At 38.5% G+C, this 19,201-nt stretch overlaps 1 pseudogene; it reads left to right on the top strand.

Annotated features, from left to right (window-relative positions):
• Positions 1 to 14,420: 14,420 nt before the first annotated feature.
• LOC142178150 (uncharacterized) lies at positions 14,421 to 18,693 on the top strand (annotated as a pseudogene).
• Positions 18,694 to 19,201: the final 508 nt, after the last annotated feature.

Below are 19,201 nucleotides of genomic sequence, written 5' to 3'. Positions count from 1 at the left end.
ATCTTGTTCATGTTTTACTGGAGGCTTTCTTTACTATCGAGTGTCCATATCAATTCGAACTGTCCCATTTACAATTATACCCTTTACATTCCTGATAAAGACTGGCTCAGCGGCCGGTTATTTTCTCGATCCTAGGCGATTGGACAGAAATACCCACCCAGTACAAAAGTATTCCACCATGTTGCCCCCCAAAACCTTAAATTACCCGACGTGCCCCAAAAACTAAGAAAAGCTTAAAAAGTGGAAATCCTCAAATCAGTTGTAACGTGGAAAAAGCCCACAACTACCATGCGTGGTTTTTTTTGGGAATCTTACCGAAATATCCCAAATAAATCTTAATTTACCAATATCTAGCCATTAATTATAAACTTACCAAAACTAGTAAATCACATAAACAAATTGAAACCACAAATAAATAAGGATTCTTTCTCTCCAGGAATCACATGTAAAGATCCCCATCTATATTTTTAAGCGTGATCAACAGCATTAGATGCAAGACGAAAAGGAAATTTCATGGATAAGGTAGCAAACAAGGTGATGAAATACAAAAAAAAAATACAAGATTCCAAAAATCTAAGCAAAAATGACATTTTTCAATGGGTATGGTTGAAATTAATTGAAAAGATATAGATCAGTCAATATAGAAAATTTTAGGAAGAATGGAGTTGATTTAGACTGTTTTGGTATCAAAATTCGTAGTTAAAATCGAGTTTAAAAAATTCTTTTGTGACATGTATCAAACATGTATCACACAAAAAAAGAGCGTGAGATTTGAGAGCTCTGGCGATCAGGCGATTTCGACGACTACCCTCGAAGCTTTTGTGATCATTTCATGGCCTCTCCGGCCACTGGCCAACCTCCTCTTGAGGTTGGTCAGTCATCCTCACCACTCTCACTGCCCCAAACAACCTCTACCAACCCTAATCCAATCCAAAACTATGCTAAATTACTACAACCTACTTCATTAAATGTGCCCATGCAAACCCTAGCCAAAATTCCTATTAAACTAGTCGAGTTTCTTCATGGTGAACCCATAATTAAGTGGAAGAAACAAGAAGTGAAACAATCAATCGTGTAACACGGCCTTCAACTGGCAGTTCTTGGAAAATTCTCTTATGGGAAGCCTGTTATTAGTGAATTACGTAAAGTTATTCCCATTCAACGTGAGTTTAAATGAGCATGTTCAATAGGTTTAATTGAAGATAATCATGTGTTGATAAAGTTGTCTTTAATGGAGGATTATGTTCATCCTCTTTCTAAGCCTGGATTCTATTTGAAAGCTCAATGTGAGATGTGGCAGATGAGGTGCACGAAGTGGAATCCATGGTGGAAGCATGGGGAAGAAACACTAATTGTTGTAGGGATCAGTTTTCCAGAATTACCACCTAATTTCTTTAGTAAGGAGTTTGTTTTTTCATTAGCTAGTGCAGTAGGTAATCCTTTGCATGTTGATCTTGCAACTCAAAATGGTACCAGACCTAGTTGAGCAAAGGTCAAGGTTGAGGTTAATTTGCTGTCCAAGTTCCCCCAAAGAATTAAAATTGTAAAAGAGGAAGATGAGTCTGGGCCTGAGGAGTTTAAGTGGATCAAGATTAAGTATGACTATATGCCAAAGTATTGTAAGACTTGTAAGAAGCAAGGGCACAATGAGCTTGATTGCTGGGTGATTCATCCTGAGCTACATGAGAGGTATGATGAAGTTGTAGAGGATCAAGGTTCTGGGAAGGAGGTAGTTGGCACAATAGCTGCCTCATCTAAGGTTCTCTCGAGTGGTAAGGTACTGGGCAAGCCAATTTCAAATCCTGCCAAACAGGAGTGGATGCAAAGAAGAAAGAATAAGTACCAACGAGATAATAGAGGTCATATTATTGAAACAACAAAAGAGCAGGAAGTTGACAATGTGAAGGGGAAGAACAAGGTTGAGGCACTAGCTTCAAAGAACAAATTTTATGCACTTGAAGTTGAGGAAATTGATCCACTAGTTCTACAAATTACGAGTGGCAAAGAAGATGGTACAGTTAAGGAGAAGGAGAAGCAACAGAAATTAAATGAATCCAACAAGGAGAAGAGAAGAAGCAACTGGAGAATGCACAATAGCCCCAGTCCAAATCCTAAAGGAACAGAGAGTTCTACTGCAGCGGTAAGAGAGTGTAACCCTAATCCTAATGCTATTGAGATTGGGGTGGTTACACAAAAGGAGAGAACTGTAGATTGGGTGCGTAGAAGGTTTGGAGCTCCCAAAGAGGCACTTAATATGACAACTAACTATTCATGTCAAGAAGTGCCTTCACAACGATGGGAGGTTACTCAAAGGAAATTGAAACAACTGGAACAACAAACGATGGTAAGGCACTGTGGAGTGATGAAGTCGAGCTAATGGAGGAGAATCCTAAAGATAACGACAATTCCAACAATCAAAGGTCGAATGAGCAGGAAAAGCTGGCAGGTTCAAGTCATGAAGATGCTATAGTAAACCCTAACCTAAAAACTAGGGTTGAAGGTGATAATGTTTTTAATGAACAACAGGCTAAAGTACCAGCTGAATTAGATAAAGGAGCATCAAAGGAAGCTACAAAAGATGGGGGAAAAGGTGCAGCAGCTTTAGCTAAGAAGCAGGAAAATGGAACAGTAAACCCTAGGGCATCTGAGATGGCCTCACTGTATCATGTAATACCTCTACATCAATATCACCATCTTTCTCCCCAGCTAAAACAACCATCGGAACACCTTCAATAATAGAAAAATCCTATCATCAGACAGTTGGTGGCAAGCCTCTTGATCCCAATGGAACAGTAACTTCTACAGAAACAGCTATAGTAAACCCTAGCTTGGAATATATCTATGTTTTACAATTTAAGATGCCGCAGGATTCTTTGGGAGCTCGAGAACAGAATGCTATGGTGATGAAGGAGACAAATGGAGAACATCCTCATCATGCCATTGTACCACAAGCAGCATGTGCTATTGAGCCAAGTCTTATGGCATGTGCTTTTGAAACTGGCTAACCAATGCAACTTCAGATTAATGTACCTTTGAGGACACCAATCCAGGTATTACATAATTTTGTCACACATAATGTTACATCAGTGGAGATTCAGCAGGCCATGATTTAATAAGAGCAATTTGAGGAAGAAGGTGATGATGAATCAACAGCTCGAAATTTCAAAGCGGTAGCAAGGGAAACTGATTTATCACCTAGGACTGGTGATAAAAGTGGTAAGAAGGGAAAGAAGCAAGGTCAAAACAAAGAGATTCCTCAACCTAAAAGAATTTTGCCCAGAAGGGCAGTTTCACAAACTAAATGATGATCAAAACACTAATTTGGAACATAAGGTCTATGAACACACAACAGGCCTTTCCTAAGGTGATTAACATGCAAAGAGAGCATAGTTTCTTTGTCATTGCATTGATGGAACCATTTTAGAATCAAAGGCACATACAAAGGTATAGAAGAAGGTTGAATATGGAGGCTGCCTTTGCAAATAGTAATGGGAAGATCTGGCTAATTTTTTTATGCTAATGTGGAATGGGAGTTGGTCATGGAAACTGCACAACAAGTGACTGTTAAGGTGTTTCATCATGACATTGGCCAACATATTATGATGACCTTTGTGTATGCAAAATGCTCAGCTCTTGAGAGGCTAGAATTGTGGGATAACTTGTACTATCTTGCAAGTGATATGGAAATGTTATGGATGGTTAGAGGAAACTTCAATGTGGTACTTAATGAAGATGAAAAGATTGGTGGTCGTCTAGTGTATCCTCCAGAATAGGAAGACTTTGCCTTTTGTGTTAATTCCAGTGGATTGTTTGATTTAGGCTACAAAGGGAGTCCTTTTACTTGGTTGAATGGAAGACCTAATGCTGAGTGTATCCTCAATAGACTGGACAGAATTTTTGTGAATCTTCCTTTCAAGAATCTGTTTCCTACTATTGAGGTTGAACATTTGATAAGAACTGGTTATGATCATGCTCCATTATTCTTTGGAATGCAAAACTTGGCACATGGTGAGAGCGGTAGAGGTGCTACTTTGAGGTTTGCCCTTGGCTTGAGGATACACACACCATCATGTGTTGGAAGCTGTCTATGATATCAATTGTGATAGTTAACTTTTACAGTTTTCTTAGCTTTAGCTTATCATGCTTTAGAGATGACTCTGGACAAATTGTAAACTTTGGATCCTTGTTTTTAGAGTATTATTTATATAGTAACCACTAGGCAGTCTGCCTAGTGGTATATTCGCTAAAAACAATATGTATCACACAAATATCTCACACACATGTATACATGGATATATATATGATACACGTTTGATACAAATATGATACCTATGTGATATACAAATGATACGCAATGTGATACACATATCACCTTTTCTCATGTTCATTTTCTTCTTTGAATTTTCAATCCAAACCATCTCAAAACTATACCAAATCATGCCAAAACTGATATTTAAACTCCTTAATAGGTATTCAATCTATTCCTACAACACATGCTCAAAAGAAATCAAAAATTTGACATTTTTTAGGCTACAAATAGCTAATTGGCTAATATTGGTAATATTTTAAAACTTGACTAATTTTTGTACTAACTTACTTATTTGCTGACATAACTGGTAATTTCTCTTTTTTTTTTCTTCCTACCAATACCTTTATAACTTTAATAATTTAAATCTTATTGAACTTTTCTGGATTTCTTGATAAATTTCAAGAACGTGGATTCTTCTTCTTCTCTTTTTTTTTCCCCCTTTCTTTTAGGTCTAATTCATAACATTAAAACCAACTATCATCATTTTTAATTTCTCTCTCAAGACACGTGCATTTTTCAATTCCTCTTCTTAGCCACAAATTTTGTGTTCAACCCATAATCTTATCTCATTGGTTTACTTTTTAATTCCTTTTCTAGTTGGTCTTTATTTTCTTTATTTCTTTCTTTCTTTATTATTAATATTTTTTTCTTTGTTATAATATAGATAAGGTATATTAAACTGAAATAAATTCTCTGCAACATCCAGCGAACAAGACAAAAATAAAAAATTGACTATCATTATTATTAATTTTTGGAATTGTACTCACACAATAAATAAAAAAAATAAGCATTGGGTTATAATATACTAGTGGGAGCAGTATGTCGATATGCTTTTGAATTTGATAAATTTAATCATTTTCAAGTTTTTTTAGAACCAAAAGAAAAATATATAACCAGAATAAATTTACTAAGTGAAACTAGTTTATTTATTTTAACTTTACTAAAAAATTTCTGAATTTTGTACTAATAATTTTTTAACATAAAATATTTGAAAAACATAAAAATATATTTTACAGCACTATTTTTTTTGGCAAGCAAAATTTTTAATTTACAAACCAAAGAGAGATATCACGAGTCAAAAAACAAAGGGATTTTTCCTTCATATACAATATTTGAAACTTATTTATTAAAATTGTCCAATTTTTGTATATTACTTCCTTAAACAAGGTTTGGTTACAAATTATATACAATCCCTTAAACTAGCATCCTTCCATCTGTGGGTTTCCTTAATTAAACTTGTGATTCAAGCAACAGAATTATTTTCAGTTACAAAATAGAGATACACTACAATCTACAAACAATATAAGACGCAATGGACACTGAATTTTCTGCAGTATCCATCTCTACCAAATATTTGCTATGCTTTTACAGCAAAACTCAACAAATTCAAAACAAAATTCTTATAGAAAAACATCGGTTGCAGATGAATGTGGAGCGTAATTAATCAGCTTCGAAGATATAGCAGATTTTTATACAATTTGACGATAAGAAATTATTTTTTCAAGTTTGAAATTGCTTCAACAAGTGAATTTCAATGGCAATACTTGCGATAATACTTCAACACAGTGGTAACTGGGATAGATTCGGGAGATATGTTGATTTCGATGTCGATGGAATTGTAGTCAATTCAGATTCAAGTTACAGTGCATTGAATTCAACAATTGCAGAACATCTAACAATAGATACATCTGTTAAAATCATTGAAATCACAAAAAGAGTCAACGAAAGGCGTCCTCCAATAGAAATTAGCAATGATATGGGTGTGCTGTATAGGGTAAAATCGGTTCGTATTAAATACTCGAATAATAGAGCGACACGTGGAACCAAAGACAGATGGAAAGTGAGGCAAGTAGATACCAAGACCAGGGACAACAACTTCGGTTGACACCGGAAAGACCCCGAAGGAAATATTGTTAATGAAGACAAATGAATGTTTGCCACCCAATAATATTCAAGGAAGAATATTCTTCAGTATTAAATACATAATCCATTATAGAGAATTTTGGCATTCATAGCCTGTCGTTACATATTCATCAATGACCCCATAATTATTTTTTTAAGAAAGGCTTGATCCTAGGACCTTGTTCCCTAGGTGTAGCTATAAATAGTGACTTCAACAGCCATTGTAAGGAACACGAATTTTCTGACAAACTTATGCTACACATTATTCTAAGCTCAATAATACTTTATTTCCTATCTATTGATATTCTTATTACTGCCTTCGGAAGCTCTGCTCTGGGAACCAAGCTATTTACTGTCTTATCTCGATTTCAATGCTATGTCTTGCATTTTATTTAATTTGTTTATCAGTTTGGGATCAAATCGATTCGCTTGTCTATAAACTACGTTATAAATTCAACTGTGCCATTTTATGGGTAAACAGTTTGGCACCCACCGTGGGGCTTAGACAGTTGCGTAATTGAGTTGATCCTTGCATCTATTACTAATCTGTTTAATTCTTTGTTTCTTAGCGAAAAATCATAAAAAATGGCAGATAACGATATCAACATCGCACACAACGTTAAGGACCAAGGAAATCGGCCTCAACACGAAGATTCGATCAGTGATACCCGCAACGAGGAGGATGTAGCCACGCCGGTCCACAACGGACAATATCCATGGCACGTTCGGGAGACAACTCCTGATAACGTTGAAGACGAACATGTTGCGGAAATGGTGGGAATCATGAGGGAATAACAAAAGGCTAATATGGGCCATCTCTCACGACACGATCAGGCCATGATAGAGTTGAGGCGAGAGTTGATGGGTGCTTCCAACAATGCAAATGGAAGAGGTCCAATTCCTCCCGGTGCTCCCGCAAATCAAACGGCGCAAAGGGTTGATAACAACACCCCGAGGGGTGAGGTCGACTTCGACGGGGCCGGGGAACGACAATGGATCTGGTAATAATAATGAGACTGATCCCTTTTAAACCGAAATTATGTAGTTTATGAGGGAAATAAAAGCCCGATTGGACCAAATCTCGGGTGCACCGTTAGTGTTGAAAGGACCAGACTCAAAGAAATACACCTAGTTATCGTTCAAACCGAGCGCGGCACCGGAGTTAATCCCGAAGCGGTTCAAAATGCCAGTGTGCCAAAATATGATGAGGACTTCGGATCCTCAGGAGCACATCACCACCTATACAACGACGGTGAAAGGAAACGACTTAGCTCCGCACGAGATTGAGTCAGTCTTGCTGAAGAAGTTCGGGGAGACCCTCACGAAGGGGGCCCTGACATGGTACTCATTTCTACCTGAGCACTCAATAAATTCCTTTAAGATGCTCACGGTTTCTTTTATCAAGGCTCACGCTAGGGCCAGGAAGGTATAGGCCCACGCCGGGGCTAAGAAGGTACGAGCCTGAAAGGATGACATATTCAAAATTGCGCAAGGAGAGTCCGAATTACTGCGAGAGTTTGTGACTAGATTTAAGAAGGAAAAGATGATACTACTAACCGGCCAAATGAATGGGCAGCTGAGGCATTTACTAAGGGGTTGAAATCAAGGAGCTCTAACGCTTCCCAAAAACTGAAAGAAAGTCTGCTCGAGTTCCAGGCAACATGCAGATGTCCACAAACGCTACGAATCAAAGATAAGAACAGAGGATGACCAGATCGATTTCCTGGCATCAACCAAGGGTCGGGACCGAGAGAAGAATAAGGAAAAAGTTGAAGGATGATATCGATACAGATCAATGGTCTTCTAAAGGCTGATTTTTGCCCTATGAAAGGGCCAAAGGATGCGGTAAAGGTTTCCTGTTGGCGGACAGGTTTGCTACCGATAGGAGAGTTGACCGTGGCCGGAATAACAGATCATTGCAGGACAAAGAGATATCGGGCTCCCTGGATTCCACCTATCCTAGATTGTCCAAGCATAATTTCAATGTCAACGTGGCAAAATTGGTATCGGCGATGAGGAACATTAAGGAAGCATGTTTTCTGAGGCCGATGAGATTCGATCCCAGTAAGAGAGATCCTAATCTATGGTGTGAGTATCATGGGACTAACGGCTACCAGACTGGGGACTGCTGACATCTGAGTGAGGAGGTGGCGACATTGCTGAAAAATGGCCATCTCAGAGAATTCTTAAGCGACCAGGATAAAAATTACTATGGCCGCAACCGGGATAACGCGGAACCCTCGAAGACAGGAGAAGATCCTCATCGTCTAACGATCAACGTGATTTTCGGAGGGAACAAGATTAATGGTGTAACCATTTCAGTAGCAAAAAAGACAAAGGTGTCAGTGACTATAGCAAAAGACTCCGGGAAGTCACCGAGGACGATATCACCTTCACGGAGGAGGATGCCGATGGACTCCTACTACCGCACAACGATGCCCTGGTAATTTCTCTTAATATTTTATATTATAAAAGTAAACTTATTTTGGTGGACCCAGGGAGTTCAGCCAATATTATCCAATGGAGAGTGTTGGAACAAGCCAAGCTAATCAGAAGCATTATTCCGACTTTAAGGCTCCTTGCCGGGTTCAACATAGCAAGTGTGACAACCCGAAGGGAGATTCTGCTGCCCACAAATGGAGAAAGGGTCATGAAGACGACCCTGTTTGAAGTAGTAGACGGCGACATGGGCTACAACATTATTCTTGGAAGACCATGGCTACACGAGATGAAGGTTGTGCCATCAATATACCATCAACTTTTGAAATTCCAAACTACAAAAGGAATTAAACAAATAAAAGGAGATCAACCGGCAGCAAGGGAGATGAACACGATCTTGGTTTCCAGTAGCAAAGGGAAGGAACATGTGGCATAGCAATTATAGGAACTGACGCCTGCTCCCGAGCTAAACAAAGTTGACAAAGGAGGAGCCATCGGAATCCTATCAGGTACCAAGGTATTTCTAAGTACTAGAAGAAACAGACACAACCAAATCCATAACAGAACAACTCGAAAGAGTCGCATTGCTCGAGAAGTTCTTGGAGAGGAAGTTCCACTTAGGGACATGGTTAAACCCCAAGCTCAGGTCAGGATTTATTGAATTTTTTAAATTTAATGTTGATTGTTTTGTGTGGTCGTATGTGGATATGACAGGTATTTCCCTAGAGGTGGTCGTGCACAAATTAAGCCTGGATCCCAACATCCCTCCGGTAAGGCAGAAGAAACTCCCTATTGCCGAGGTCAGAAACAGGTTTGTCAAAGAAGAGGTAACTCGATTGCTCGATATCGGTTCAATCCGGGAGGTAACGTATCCCGACTAGCTAGCTAACGTAGTAGTAGTTCCAAAAAAGAATAATAAATTTTGTATGTGCGTATATTATAAAGATCTGAATAAGGCGTGCCTAAAAGACTCGTTCCCATTGCCAAACATTGATCAAATGATTGATGCGACGGTCGGGCATGAGTTGATGAGTTTCCTCGATGCCTATTCCGGGTACAACCAAATCAAATTAACCTGTAGGATCAGGAAAAGACTTCGTTCATAACGAACTTTGGCACATATTGCTACAATGTGATGTCCTTCGGGCTTAAGAATGTCGGAGCCACTTACCAAAGGCTTGTGAACAAAATGTTCGAAAAGAAAATAGGAAAAACAATGGATGTTTACATAGATGATATGCTGGTTAAGTCTTTGAATGCAGGTGATCATCTGAAGCACTTCCAAGAAAACTTTGACATCCTAAGGAAGCACAACATGAAGCTTAACCCTGAAAAGTATGCATTCGGAGTCAGCTCCAGTAAGTTCTTGGGTTTCCTGGTGTCACAAAGGGAGATCGAAGTCAATCCTGATAAAATTAAAGCCATCGAGGATATTCCCGACCAGCTATCAAATGTGAAAGAGGTTTAGAGGTTAAATGGAAGACTGGCTGCTTTAAGAAGGTTCATTTCCCGGTCTTTAGAAAAATGTCATCACTTCTTGTCACTTCTGGAAAAGAAGAACAACTTCGAATGGACTCCGAAATGCCATCAAGCCTTTAAATATTTGAAAAGGTATTTATCGAGCCCTCCGTTACTATCGAAACTGGAGGAAGGCAAACAATTGCCAATTTACTTAGTGGTTTCGGAGGTAGCGCGTAAGTGCCGTTTTAGTCCACGAAGGCAAACGTACACAATATCCTGTCTATTATGTTAGTAAAATTTTAATGGGAGTGGAAACTTGCTACCCACACCACAAAAAAATTGTCTTAGCTCTCGTAGTCGCCGCTCGAAAGCTTAGGCCTTATTTTCAATGCCACCCTATAGGCGTGGTGACAACCTTTCCCCTGCCGAAAATCCTTCATAAACCTGAATTGTCAGGTCGACTGGCCAAATGGGCAGTCGAAATGAGTGAATTTGACATAGAGTGTAAACCCAGGACTGCGTTCAAATCGCAGGCTTTGGCCGACTTCGTGGCCGATTTCTATCCTGGACTGCTGCCTTTAGCCACCAAAGAAGCAGTGATGGTTTTCGAAATGACATCAGGAGTCTGGACCTTGTTCACGGACGGAGATTCCAATGTGAAAGGGTCCGGGCTCGGGGTAGTACTAATTACGCCCTCGGGAGAAACCCTGAGGCAGGACATAAGAACTGTTTCCTTGACAAATAATGAAGTCTAGTATAAGGCTTTGATTGGAGGACTTGAATTGCCCCAGGGACTAGACTCCGAGGTCATTGAAATCAAATGTGATTCCCAACTGGTAGTAAATTAGGCATACGGGATCTTCGACATCAAAGAGGAACGCATGCAACAATATGTAGTGAAAGTCCAGACTCTACTCGCACGGTTCAAGGAATGGTCAATAACTCACATCCCGAGAGAAAAAAACGCAGAAGTAGACGCACTGGCCAATCTGGGCTCTTCCGCGAAAATGAAGGGATCAGACTCCGGTACGGTCGTACAACTCATGCATTCGGTATTGGATGTGGATGGTTATTATGAAGTAAATGCGACAAATTTGGTCTGGGACTAGAGAAATGAGATCATCGACTATCTTGAGCATGACAGACTACCTAAAGATCCCAAGGCATCCCGAGCACTCCGCACCAAAGTAGCTCGTTACAGCTTCTGGGATGCCAATTGTATAGAAAATCTTTCCAAGGCCCGTTGGCCCAATGTCTAGGAGCCTCCAAGGCTAATTACATCATGAGAGAAGTTCACGAAGGAATCTGTGAAAATCACTCTGGTGCAGACTTGTTAGTATTAAAGTTGATTAGAGCAGGATACTACTGTCCCCCAGAAGGAACAAGACACTAAGGCATTTGTTCAGAAATGTGACAAGTGTCAACGTCACGCACCATTAGTGGATCAACCGGTAGAACTATTGCATTCCGTATTGCCGCCTTGGCTATTCATAAAATGAGGGATGGACATAGTCGGTCCGCTGCCACCGACTTCCGGTAAGGTAAGAGTTCTTTTGATTTTAACTGATTACTTCTCTAAGTGGGTTGAAGCAGGTCCTTACCAGAAAATTGGCGAGCACAAAGTGGTCGATTTCCTGTGGGAGAACATAATTACAGGTTCGGAATACCAAAGGAAATAGCCTGCAACAACAGGCTACAATATATAAGCGCAAAGGTCATAAAATTCCTTGAAGACTTGAAAATCAAAAGAATCACATCTTCGCCATACCACCCGAGTGCAAACGGCCAAGCAGAATCGACAAATAAGGTGATTATTCAAAATCTCAAAAAAAGATTGTAAGCATCCAAAGGGAAATGGCTCGAAGAGTTACCGGGAGTGCTATGGGCATACCGAATGACATCCAAGTCAAGCACGGGAGAGACAACTTTCTCTCTCTCGTATACGACGCAGAAGCCCTTATCCTGGTGGAAGTGGGAGAACCTACCATGAGATACTTCTAGGCAGACGAAGAAGCAAACAACGAAGCGTTGCTAGTTAGAATGGAGCTGTTTGACGAACACAAGGACTTGGCGCATATAAGGATGGTGGCCCAGAAACAAAGAATGGAAAGATACTATAATCGAAGAGCCAATCTCCGTTATTTCAAAGTGGGAGACTTTGTTTTAAAAAAAGTAACTCAAAACACCAGAGAGCTCAACGCAGGAAAGCTGGGTCCGACATAGGAAGGCCCCTATCGGGTTTTAGCTATCACCGGGAAAGGATCATATGAATTGGAAAATCAATACGGAGTAAATCAAGTATTGGAAAATCTTGTTTCTTGTCCAAACGATAAATTAATTTTATTATTTGAAAGTTAATCAAGTACTTCAAATTCTAGTACTAGAATGAACAGGAGACGTTCTCTTCAAGAGCACCGTAAACATAAGAGGGCCCTCTCTTATGAAACCCTCACAATAAAAGGGTTGGTTCCGAAAGAATTTATGTCCGGAACCCAAATGCTATCCGAGAATAATACACCCGAAGCCTTGCATAATTTGACGCAAAAAGTAAACTTTGCGCAATGCTTAACCAAAAAGCATTTTTATATAACAAACATGCCAAGCAGCATGAGTACAAGAGTATAAAACGAAAACAACAAAAGAAAAGGAAAGCAAAAAACTAAACTACTTGATAGCATCAAGGACAAGGATAGAGTTTTGGAAGCTCCAAGGCCATTTACAAGATCTCAAGCTAAAGAGTTGCACTCTAAGATTGCTGGACTTCAATGGCAAATAAAGAAGCTTTTAATTTTAGAGGAAGAGCTCAAGCCCAAAGTAGATGAATTATCCAAGTTTTATAATTATTTGGTGATCCAAATTGAAGTCCAAGAGGAGGAAGATTGGGCCACCAAATCAACCCTTGAAGTCCACCAAAGGGGCTCAAAATGAGCTTAAAAGAGGTCCAAACGGGGTGTTTCAAAGGGAGCCCAATTGGAGTCCAAATCAATGGCCCAAACTAGTAGTTTTAAGGTCCAAATCTGCCCCAAAGGGATTTGGCCGCCCCCCACCTAATTGTAATGACTTTTCTTACTCCTTAGCAATCACCCCACCTAATTGTAATGACTTTTTATGCCTTAGCAACCACCCTACCTAATTTTAAGGACTTTTTGTGCCTTAGTACTCCTATAAATAAGGAGTTCTTCTCATTCATTGGGAGACTTCATTATTGATTAAGTATATCATACTTTGAGAGTTCTTTTGAACCTTTGTTACTTGTGCTTTGAGATTTATCTTTCAACCTTTACTAGTTCATAGTTCAAGGTAGTAAGATTACTTCTCTATTGTGATATCTTTGATTTCTTTGTGGTATTCTTAGAAGGCGATTAATACTAGTTATTAATTATTGTCTCAAGTTACTCGTAAAGCGGTCAAGATCCGAATCTATTGTTTTGATTTGCTTTTAAGTAAAGGCGTTTGATTTCTTCAATAAATCAAGACGTTGTTGCTTTGATCTTGTCAAGGCTATAGAACTTGCGTTCTTGGAAGTTCTTGGAATTCTTTCCTTGAATTTTCCCATATCCTTTATTTTCTGCCCTTTAGTTCTAGTTGTTCAATTCCTTATTGTTATTGCTTCCGCATTTACTTTTCAAATTCTTACTCTAGTTTGGATTCCCGACCTTGTCGTTATCAAGTGGTATCAGAGCGGTTCTATCAAGGTTTCGTTCTTGATAATTCTGGGGATTTCTTGAATACTAAGAGCGAAAAAAAAGTAAAAAAAAAAAAAAAAAAAAAAAAAAACGAAAATCAATTTTTTTTTAAAAAAATTGCTTGCTCTCTAGGAACTTTCTTTTGTATCTAATTTGTTTCCAAAAACTATCAAAGGAAACAAGAAGAGGGGATCCCAGATTTCAAAGATAAGATAAAAATTCAATTTTTCTTACCTTTCTAATCTAAATATATAATCATTTCCTTTTTGTTCGTGTCTTGTTTCAACCGAGCCTAATAGTTCTAGGATTTGGTTCTTCTTTCATTTGTTCCCCAAAAATCTATATTTTACTACTAAGAACTTTATACGAGTTGGGTTTAACTATAAATCTACAAAGTATTTCGTTCAAAGGTTATTTCGAGAGAGAAAAAAAAAAGGCAAAGTGTGTGTGAGAACAATTGAGGAAAAAATTAATTTTCTGATATAGTTTTTTAAGATGTCACATACACAGGTAGTGATGATGAACGAAGGGTTCTCCAAGAAGCCGAAATCAAAGTAAGAAATGATTTTACCTTGCAAGCTATGCATCAACAATTCGAAAGGTGGAATTTGCAACTCCAAGAGATGAGGGACACCATTGCTGAGCAAAATGATACAATAGCTGAACTTATAAGGGAAAATAATGTTAGGCCCCAAGCTAGGAGAAATGTACCCCTTGCTCCCATTGTAAATCAAGAAAACCCAATAGATGATTTTAATGATATCGATTTTGATAGGGTGGGAAGAGATAGGAGGGGACAAAGAGGTAGAGTAGAAGATGATAATATAAGTAGTATAAAGATGAAGATGCCATCTTTCAAGGGAACAAGGGATCCAGACTTGTACCTTGATTGGGAGAGAAAGGTTGAAGCCATATTTGACTGCCACAACTACTCTGAGGGTAAGAAGGTTAAACTTGCTATTGTTGAGTTTTCTGACTATGCTGCTATTTGGTGGAAAAAGCTTACTAGGGACAGATTGCAAGAAGGACAAGCACCAATTGCTACTTGGGCTGAGATGAAGAGGGTGATGAGAAAGAGATTCATACCATAACACTTTCAAAGAGAGCTACAACAACGCCTTCAAACATTGAAGCAAGGGTCCATGTCTGTGGATGAGTACTTTAAGGCTATGGATATGGCTATGATCCAAGCTAATTGTATGGAGGAAGAAGAGGCTACAATGGCTAGGTTTTTAAATGGTTTAAATAAGGAAATAACTGATGTAGTAAAATTACAACAATATGTAACAATAGATGAGTTAGTTGATTTGTCTGTAAAGGTAGAAAATCAAAATAAAAGAAAGCAAGCTAGCTCATGGAAAGGTCGGTCAAACACCATCTCCAAGAAGCCATGGTCGAATCAAGAGATGAAGAGTTCTTCTAGACCTCAAGAAGACAAGGATAAAGGTAAATTTGAGAACAAAGATGGAGATAAAACCTTTAACCCTAAACCTTTTACACCTTCTAGTTCTATTCAGTGTCATAAATGTAAAGGAAGGGGGCATATGATGCATGAATGTCCAAGTAGAAGAAACATCATTCTTAGAGAAGATGGAGGATATGAGAGTGAAAAAAGTGAGGGAGAAGAAGAGGGAGATGTGAGTAATGATGATGATATAGAACTTCCTAATGATGGCATGATTGGGGTAGTTAGGAGGATTATGACTATCAATTTGGGAAGCAATAGTGAAGAACAAAGGGAGAATATATTCCATACTAGGTGTGGGATAAAGGGGAAAACTTGTTCTATGATCATTGATAGTGGTAGTTGTGCTAATGTGGTGAGTTCATACTTTGTGGAAAAATTGGGACTTGCATGCATGAAACACCCTACTCCCTATAGACTCCAATGGTTAAATGATAGTGGTGAACTAAAGGTAAACAAATAATGCATGATTTCATTCAATGTTGGTAGATATGAGGATGATATTCTTTGTGACATAGTCCCTATGCAAGCTTGTCATATCTTACTGGGTCATCCTTGGCAGTATGATAGGAATGTTTTTCATGATGGAAGGAAGAATAGATATTCTCTTGAGCTAAATGGCAGGAAATTTACTCTTGCACCTTTATCTCCTTCTCAAGTGTTTGAAGATCAAAAGAGATTAAGGGAAACAATGGAAAAACCAAGGGGAGGGATAAAAAGTGAGCTTGAGGAAAAAGAAAAGAAAGGAGGCCAAGAGTTGGAAAAAAAGAGAGATGGCCGAGAGAAAGAGAGAGAGGGCAACAATTTGAGAGAAGAGATAAAAAGGGGCTTGAATGAAAAAATAGAAAGTCTTGGTGAGAGGAAAGAGGCTAAGGAAATAAAAAAAAGAGTTTTTATATAAAAGCCAAAGAGTGTTTAAATGCAAGAAAAGAGGGGTTGCCCATAATACTACTTACAAAGAAGTTTTGATTAATTCTGAGTTACTAACTTCTTCTTTGCCAAGTAGTATTTCTTCTCTTTTGCAGGATTTTGAAGATGTCTTTCCTGAAGATATTCCTAATGGATTGCCACCTTTACGTGGCATTGAGCATCAAATTGATTTTGTGCCTGGATCACAAATCCCAAATAGGCCTGCTTATAGGAGTAATCCAGAAGAGACAAAAGAGCTTCAAAGGCAAGTTGAGGAGCTGTTTGAGAAAGGTTTTGTGAGAGAGAGCATGAGCCCTTGCTCTGTTCCCGTCCTATTGGTACCCAAAAAGGATAGAACTTGGAGGATGTGCGTGGATTGTAGAGCAATCAACAAGATAACGGTAAAGTATCGCCATCCTATTCCTCGTCTTGATGACATGTTGGATCAATTACATGGATCCAAAATCTTTTCTAAAATTGATCTAAAAAGTGGTTACCATCAGATTCGAATGAATCCTGGAGATGAATGGAAAACTGCTTTTAAGACCAAATATGGGCTTTATGAGTGGTTAGTTATTCCTTTTGGCTTGACTAATGCACCTAGCACTTTCATGAGATTAATGAATCATATCTTTAAGGATTTTCATGGAAAATTTGTTGTGGTGTACTTCGATGATATCTTGATCTTTTCTAACACTTTAGAAGAGCATGTAGAACACCTAAAATAAGTTTTTGAAGTTCTTAGAAAGCAACTCTTATTTGCTAATCTTAAAAAGTGTACTTTTTGTGTGGATCGTGTGATTTTTTTGGGTTTTGTGGTTAGTTCTAAAGGAGTTGAGGTTGATGAAGAGAAAATTAAAGCAATAAAAGAATGGCCAAAACCTAAGAGTGTAACTGAAGTTAGGAGTTTTCATGGACTTGCTAGTTTTTATAGGAGGTTTGTGAGAGACTTTAGCACCATTGCTTCTCCTTTAACTGAAGTTATTAAAAAGGATAAGATTTTTACATGGGGAAAAGAACAAGATGATGCTTTTAACTTGTTGAAAGAAAAGTTATGTTCTGCTCCATTGTTACAATTGCCTGATTTTTCTAAATCTTTTGAAATTGAATGTGATGCTTCTGGCAAAGGAATAGGTGCTGTTTTGATGCAAGATTCTAAACCTATTGCCTACTTTAGTGAGAAGTTGAGTGGAGCCACATTGAACTATTCCACTTATGACAAAGAGCTATATGCTTTGGTAAGGGCTTTAGCCACATGGCAACATTACTTGTGGCCAAGAGAGTTTGTCATTAAAACTGACCATGAATCCTTGAAATACTTGAAGAGTCAAGGTAAGCTTAGTAGAAGGCATGCTAAGTGGGTTGAATTCATTGAAACTTTTCCTTATGTAATTTCTTACAAACAAGGGAAAGAGAATGTTGTTGCGGATGCACTTTCAAGAAGGTATGTCTTAGTTTCTACCCTGACTTCTAAATTGATGGGTTTTGATCAAATCAAGGGACTTTATGCTAATGATGTTGATTTTGGAAAGATTTTTGCAGATTGTAAGTTGGGTCCTTTTGAGAGGTTTAACCTCCAAGATGGGTTTCTCTTTAAGGAAAATAAGTTGTATATCCCTAATTGCTCTTTACGTGAAGTATTTGTAAGGGAAGCACATTGTGGAGGGCTTATGGGTCACTTTGGAGTCCCAAAGACGCTAGACATACTTGCTGAAAATTTCTTTTGGCCTGGAATAAGAAAAGATGTTGAAAGAACATGTGCACAGTGTTTGGAATGTAAACAAGCTAAATCTAAAGTGTTACCACATGGTCTTTACACGCCACTACCTGTTCCTACTTCACCTTGGATTGATATTTCTATGGATTTTGTGTTAGGTTTGCCTAGAACAAGGTATGGTAAGGATAGTATATATGTTGTGGTAGATAGGTTCTCCAAAATGGCTCGTTTTATTCCTTGTTTAAAGACTAATGATGCTTCACATGTTGCTGATCTTTTTGTAAAAGAAGTTGTCAAATTGCATGGTATACCTAGAACTATTGTTAGTGATAGGGATGCTAAGTTTTTGAGCCACTTTTGGCGTGTGTTTTGGGGGAAGTTAGGCACTAAATTATTGTTTTCTACTTCTTGTCACCCACAAACTGATGGACAAACTGAAGTAGTTAATAGAACCTTAGGAAACATGTTGAGGGCTGTTTTGAAAGGTAAATTAACTTCTTGGGAGGCTCACTTACCTATGATTGAATTTGCTTACAATAGAACAATTCATTCTTCTACAGGTATGTCTCATTTTGAGGTTGTTTATGGTTTTAATCCCTTCACTCCCCTTGATTTATTACCATTACCTACTAATGATATTGTTAATCTTGATGGTAGGACAAAGGCTGAGATGATGAAAAAAAAATTCATGAACAAACAAGGCTTGCAATTGAGAAGAAAAATGAGCAAACTGCCTTGAGAAAGAATAAGGGTCGAAAACAAGTAATTTTTAAACCTGGAGATTTAGTTTGGGTTCACTTTAGAAAGGAGAGATTTTCCTCCAAAAGGAAGTCAAAGTTGCACCCTAGAGGAGATGGCCCATTTCAAGTCCTTGAAAGGATTGGAGACAATGCTTACAAGTTAGATCTACCTGGTGAGTTCCAAGTAAGTGCTACATTCAATGTTGCTGACTTGTCTTTGTTTGATGTAGGATCGAATTCGGGGACGAATTCTTTTCAAGAAGAGGGGAATGATAGCATCAAGGACAAGGATAGAATTTTGGAAGCTCTAAGGCCATTTACAAGATCTCAAGCTAAAGAGTTGCACTCTAAAGTTGCTGGACTTCAATGGCAAATAAAGAAGCTTTCAATTGTAGAGGAAGAGCTCAAGCCCAAAGTAGATGAATTATCCAAGTTTTACAATTATTTGGTGATCCAAATTGAAGTCCAAGAGGAGGAAGATTGGGCCACCAAATCAGCCCTTGAAGTCCACCAAAGGGGCTCAAAATGAGCTTAAAAGAGGTCCAAAGGGGGTGTTTCAAAGGGAGCCCAATT

The sequence above is a fragment of the Nicotiana tabacum genome, chromosome 24 (assembly GCF_000715075.1).
Source record: "Nicotiana tabacum cultivar K326 chromosome 24, ASM71507v2, whole genome shotgun sequence".
Taxonomy (NCBI): domain Eukaryota; kingdom Viridiplantae; phylum Streptophyta; class Magnoliopsida; order Solanales; family Solanaceae; genus Nicotiana; species Nicotiana tabacum.
This window is presented reverse-complemented; position numbering and strand designations above follow the sequence as displayed.